General features: G+C 36.7%; 1 pseudogene; it reads right to left on the minus strand.

Moving 5' to 3' along the window:
• Positions 1–4038: 4038 nt before the first annotated feature.
• On the minus strand, positions 4039–5981 carry LOC110571259 (annotated as a pseudogene).
• Positions 5982–6736: the final 755 nt, after the last annotated feature.

Genomic DNA, 6736 nt, shown 5'->3' on the forward strand with positions numbered 1-6736 from the left:
AGAGTTTGCAGTATTAAACCAAAGTGTCACAACTCTCTTGGCTTGCAAGCACCCATATTGAGGGTATAAATTACAATGAAATCTCTCAGAGCCAGAATATAGTCATTAGCATGTTCATGTCAATCTGGCTTAAAAAAGCTTTTGCTAATTTATTTGCATATTTTGACTTGGTCAGAATTTTGTCAGTTCTTTTCATTAGTCTTGCACAAGTTCTTGATGGTGAAAAACAACTTTTAAATTGTTTTAATATGACATTTTTAAATACCTTTCCCAATTACACAAGATAAAATTTATAGCCATTATTACAGGACCTTTCCAGGTGACATATTTAGAGTCACATCACTAATTGTTTTTTTTAGATTAGTTACGGAAAATAACCCGTTTTATTTATCCATCAAATGATTAAGTTCAAGGCCTTAAGTAAAATTGCCTACTTGTGAATACTATTTTTGAGAGTCACTATTTAATAAAACCAGTGAGCATTGCATATATCACAAATGTAGATTAAGCATATTCTTCATTCACTAAGAAATATTGATACGATCAAGGTTTAGACGTTATCTATTTAACAGAAAATCCTTGATAGATCACTAGCTTCTCCATTCCTCACAATCATAATTTTACTATTCAATCGTTATTGTTAAATTCTTCAAAAAATTGAAGCTGGCATTATTCCCTGGGTTTTTGAAGCATTCCAGTAAGCCACAGCAGTACAAGGGCAGCATACTGGCGATAAAAAATGGCAACAGAGATTGCAGGGAACTCAACATCATTCTCATATTTCCACAAAACACTTAATGTGTCTTTATATACTGTATCAAAGGGACTAATTAATTGAGGATCCAAGAATTAATAAGGAGAAAATGCACATTTTTAGAGAAATGCAGGAGATTGTGAATCTATATATATATTTTTTTCCTTACCTTTTTTTTATAGTTTGATACACGTTTTTGTTAAAAGAGTTCAATGCCACCAGAAGTCATAAAACAACACAGGCATAGTGGCAAATCACATACCAATATGTCACGCTGTGGCCGTTCTAAGGAAGTCTTTTTGAGGAGAACCAGGAAAGGAAAAGAAAGTTAGCAGAGAAAGGAACACTTCTGGATTTTCTCAGCAGGCAGAATGGCTTTTCTTGAGAAGGCAGAGAATCTTCTCTGCAAATGACTTCCATTTGATGCCATCATTTACTTTAGTCACAAGCCATTTCATATGAACCCACAAATACTTTTCACCATGTGCTAATGTGAAATAAGGGTGAAACCACTGGTTGCACAAGCAAATGACTGTGGTTCACTTCACTACTTCTGCTGTTAGGCAGAGGCTCTGTCAGTATGAGAGAGATGAGTTTGTGCCAGCCCGTTCCTAAATCTCATCTGGTCCCACTTGGGACCAGTGATGTTCATTTACCAGCAGGTAATTAAGACATAATTTCCATCTGTAGCTATCACCAACATGAGGCTCAAATTTACTGCTCATCCAAAATCTTCATTGATCAGCAACAAGGTACGAAGATTTATGCAAGGGACTGGAAAGCATGGGAGAAACTCATTTTTTGTCCTTTAGGCAATGACAGTCTAGTAGCAGGAAGACACAAGGGGCATTAATATGCTAAGACAAAAAGTCAGTGCCCTTAGAGGTAAGAAGAGGGAGTGGTGTGGCAAAGTACAAGAGCTGTGGACACAAATGGGGTTTGACCCTCCCCCTCAATGTATCATTCAGCCACTATTGCAAAAATACAGTGTAACAAGCGTCCTTATAAGCTGAGTAGCTTGCAACATCAAACACTTTTCTCATTCTGCAGGACATTGGGCTTTACTGATCTAGAATGTGTTCCTCCCGAAATCCTGGAATTGGCTCTAGATTGGGCATTTGATTCAAATCTTCTCCACATCTCTCTCACCTCCTTGGAACAGTGACTCTCTGAGACATGTTCTTATTACACAAGAAAGGCACATGACCCCTGATTTTGGCAATATGAGCTTTATACATTTCACTCCTAATGGAGTCAAGTTTTCTTTATAAGAGAGACCATTTAAGAAGGCTCAAATTTCCAAATGTCAAGGATAATACGCGTGTAAAAGCAGAACCCTCCCTGACCCCTTCCTCTCTCCCTTCTACTACAACTACTGTGATGATGACACAATACATTCAAATCTTTTGTTAGTATTAAGGTTGATGACCTTGCAGGGTTGTATTTCACTTCTCAGAGCTCCTTAAGTTTGGGAGGTATAAACTGCTCTGGATCTTACTTTCAGAGAGGGTAGAGAAAGTAAAACCATTCTGAGCAAAATGTTATAAACTTTGGGATGTTGCAGTCTGGAGTCTAGTGAGAGGTAAAATCTTAAGGGGTGAAGAACAGACTAAGAATATTGTGGTGAGCTGGGATATTAGGGAAGTACATGTTTAGAAAAAAATTCACTATGATGAGGAATGGCTGAATTTTCTTGGGAGTAAGGACTGATGATAAATTTTAAGTTTCCTTTATTGTACTGTGCAGAGTTATTTTTCCCTTCAAATACTGCATGCCCACATGTAAAGTCTGCATCACACAACCACTTTCTATAATTTAACTTGGAGGGAATGGAAGAATAAACATTCTGGGCAGCATAGAGCAAAGTAGTCATAGAAGAAAACAGGAGTTGCAAGATACAAGACAGTTTGAAGAGGTGAAAAATTTAGCAGCTGGACGAAATCACAGTGAGAGGTAGTCTTAGAAACATAAGCCTCCCAGAGAATTCTTGGATTCTGAGTTGTCTCCAAACTTCCAGCATTCTTCGTTTCCCTTTGGGAGCTCCTCTTCTCCCAACTGGTAGGCCCACAAACCCATGGCCCTTCTTTTACCATTCAGTGGAAGAGGGAGCTTTTTTTTTTTTTTTTAAGATTTTATTTATTTATTTGACAGAGAGAGAGACAGCGAGAGAGGGAGTACAAGCAGGGGGAGTGGGAGAGGGAGAAGCAGGCCTCCCACTGAGCAGGGAGCCCTATGAAGGGCTCGATCCCAGAACCCTGGGATGATGACCTGAGCTGAAGGCAGACGCCTAACGACTGAGCCACCCAGGTGCCCCTGTGATCTTTACTTTTAAAGACAATAGTTACCTATTCCAGCTAACTATTCCATGAAATGTCTCTAATATTTTCATGTCAGAATGGTAGAAATTCGATGTGAGTTCCAAAAACAACAAAAAAAGAGTAGTGCTTATTTGCTTTTTATTGTTGTTGGAGCTTTCAAAAAACACTTTTTACTACAATATGAAATACTTATTTCTATTTATTCTCTCTCTCTCACTCTCTCACTCTCTCTTTGGTATAAACACTAAGATGTTTCTTTGGAGGTCAGAAATATGATTTCTCAGTGAGTTAAGCTTGCATTGGGTTTAAGCCAGGGGACTTGCTTCCTAACTTATTCTAAGACTTAATAAACAAAAATTTCCATAGGATAAATCGTCTTGAGAAAGAAAAATAAAAGTTTATGAGAGTCTGGGGGGAAACAGTTTTTTATTGGTGCTATTTCTTTTGTTTGTTTTTGTTTTTGAAGAGGTGGTCTTTTTTTATTGTAAGTGAAAGGACTTTCTAAATTGGGGATAGGCCATTACTCCAAATTTACAATATCTCTCAAATTTAAAATTTGGAGGAGTTATTTGATTTTTAATTATTTTTGATGAATGATAATTAACATGTTTAATTTTATGCTATTTAATTTAAGCAGTATAACCACTATCAATAAAAAGTAAACACATTTTATATTCATGCATTATGTTCAAATAGCACAAAATTACTGAATTCACTCCACAGCTATAAAGTACACAGAAGTTATTCAGGGATTAACTTTTTGGGTGAAATAAATATAGCAGTGAAACCATAAAGAATACTTTAACGACTACAAGCAGACCATTTGGTTGAAAATACAAGTGAGTTAACTTGTCAAGTTTTCTTTTTGTTCTTTCAGTTGCTGGGTAGCTATCAAAGACTCAGTACATTTCCATCTGTGAACAAGTATAATCTATTGATATATGCACACTCATGAGATAGGAAGAATCACAGATGGGAAAATTGAGACATGACAGATTTAGAAAGGCTTTCCTTGGTTTGGGGTGGCTGTGGCAATTTCTTAAAATAAGACAATAATGGAGTTTGCCACATCAATTGACTCCTTCACAAATAATTTCTCTGTAGCATGCAATGCTGTTTGATAGCATTTTACCCAAAGAGGAACTTCTTTCAAAATTGGAGTCAATCCTCTCAAACCTTGTCACTGCATTATCAACTGAGTTTATGTAAAAGTCTAAATCCTTTGTTGTCATTTCAACATTCTTCACAGCACCTTCCCCAGAATTAGACTCCATCTCCAGAAACCACCTTCTTTGCTCATTCATTTGAAGCAACCCCTTATTTCTTAAGTGTTATCATGAGATTGCAGCAATTCAGTCCTATCTTCAGGCTCCACTTTTAACTCTAGTTCTCTTGCTATTCTCACCACATCTGCAGTTACTTCCTCCACTGAGGTCTTGAACCCCTCCAAATCATGCATCAGTGTTGAAATCAACTTCCAAACTCCCGTGGATGTTCATATTTTGACTTCTTCCCATGAATCATGAATGTTCTCAATGGCATCTGGAATGATAAGTCCTTTCCGGAGGTTTCAATTACTTTGTCCAGATCCATCACAGGAATCACTATCTATGGCAGCTAGAGCATTATGAAATCTGTTTCTTAAATAATAAGACTTGAAAGTAGAAATTACTTCTTGATCCATGGGCTGCAGAATGGATGTAGTGTTAAGCAGACCTGAAAACACCATTACTCTCATTGTACCTCTCCATCAGACCTCTTGGGTTACAAGGTGCATTTTCAGTGAGCAGTAACGTTTTGAAAGGAATCTTTTTTTTTTTTTTTTTCTGAACAGTAGGTTTTAGCAGTGGGCTTAAAATATTCAGTAAACCATGTTGCAAAAAGATGTGCTGCCATCTAGGCTTTGTTGTTCCATTTACAGGGAACAGTTAGAGTAGATTCAGCACAATTCTTAAGGGCTCTAGGATTTTCACAATGGTGAAAAATGAACATTGGCTTCAACTTAAAGCCACCTGCTGATTGATCTCTAACAAGAGAGTTAGCCTGTCCTTTGGAGCTTTGAAGCTAGGCATTGACTTCTCTTCTTTAGCTAAGAAACTCCTAGGTGGCATCTTCTTCCAATAGAAGTCTATTTCATCTACATCAAAAACCATTTGTTTAGTGTAAACACCTTCATTAATTATCTTAGGTAGCTCTTCTGGGTAATTTGCTGCAGCTTCTACATTAACACTTGCTGCTTCACCTTGCATTTTGATGCTATAGAAATGGCTTATTTCCTTAAATCTCATGAACCAACCTCTGCTAGCTTCAAACTTTTCTTCTACAGCTTCCTCACCTCTCTCAGCCTTCATAGAAATGAAGAGAGTTAGGGCTCTGCTCTGGATTAGGCTTTGGCTTAAGAGTATTGCTGGTTAGATTTATGTAGACCACTAAAACTTTCTCTGTATCAGCAATAAGGCCATTTCACTTTTTAATTATTCTTGTGTTCATTGGAGTAGCATTTTTAATTTCCTTCAAGAACTTCTCTTCTGGGGCTCCTGGGTGGCTCAGTCTGTTAAGAGTTTGCCTTTGGCTCAGGTCCTGATTCCAGGGTCCTGGGGTCAAACCTCACATCAAGCTCCCTGCTCTGTGGGAAACCTGCTTCTCCCTCTGTCTCTCTCTCTCTCTCATGAATAAATAAATTATATATATATATATATATTAAATTATATATATATATATATGTATATATATATAAAGAACTTCTCTTCTTCATTCACAACTGGGCTCACTGTTTGATACAAGAGGCCTAACTTTTGGCCTATCTTGGCTTTTGACCTGCCTTCTTCATTAAGCATAATCATTTCTAGCTATTGATTTAATGTGAGAGATATGAAACAATTCCTTTCACTTGAACACATAGAAGCCATTGGAGGGTTATCAATTGGCCTAGTTTCAATATTGTTGTGTCTCAGAGAACAGGGAGGCCAAGGAAAGGGAGAAAGATGGCAAAGGGCTAGTAAGTGGAACAGTCAGAACACACACAACATTCATTGATTAGGTCTGTCATCTTATATGGGCATGTAAACAATTACAATAGTAACATCAAATATTTGTTATGATCATCATAACAAATATAATAATAATGAAAAATTTGAAATAATGTGAGAATTATTAAAATGTGACACGAAGACCTGAAGTGAACAAATGCTGTTGGAAAAATGGTGCCAATAGATTTGTTCAATGTCAGGTTGCCACAAGACTTCAATTTGCAAAAATTGTATTATCTGTGAAGTATAATAAAGCAAAATGCAATACAATGATGTATAGATCAGTGGAATAGAATAGAGAGCCCAGGAATAAACCCTTGCAGATACACTCAAATGATCTTGGACATGGATGCATGAATATACAATGGGGAAAGGACAGTCTTTTCAACAAATAGCATTGGAAAAACTAGATATCCATAAGCAGAAGAATGAATTTGGACCCTATCTTATACCATATTAAAAAATCAACTCAAAATGAATTAAAGGCCTTTTGGTTGGAGGAAAAAAATGCTCTATTTTGCCATAACTCATCACGAGGCAATACCAGATAAGACTAAAATAAAAAAAAGGAAAAAAGAAAAGAAAAAAGAAAGAAAAAAATAAAGAAATGAAATATGTTGAAATGAAGGGGAGAA

The sequence above is a fragment of the Neomonachus schauinslandi genome, chromosome 2 (genome assembly GCF_002201575.2).
Source record: "Neomonachus schauinslandi chromosome 2, ASM220157v2, whole genome shotgun sequence".
Classification (NCBI taxonomy): domain Eukaryota; kingdom Metazoa; phylum Chordata; class Mammalia; order Carnivora; family Phocidae; genus Neomonachus; species Neomonachus schauinslandi.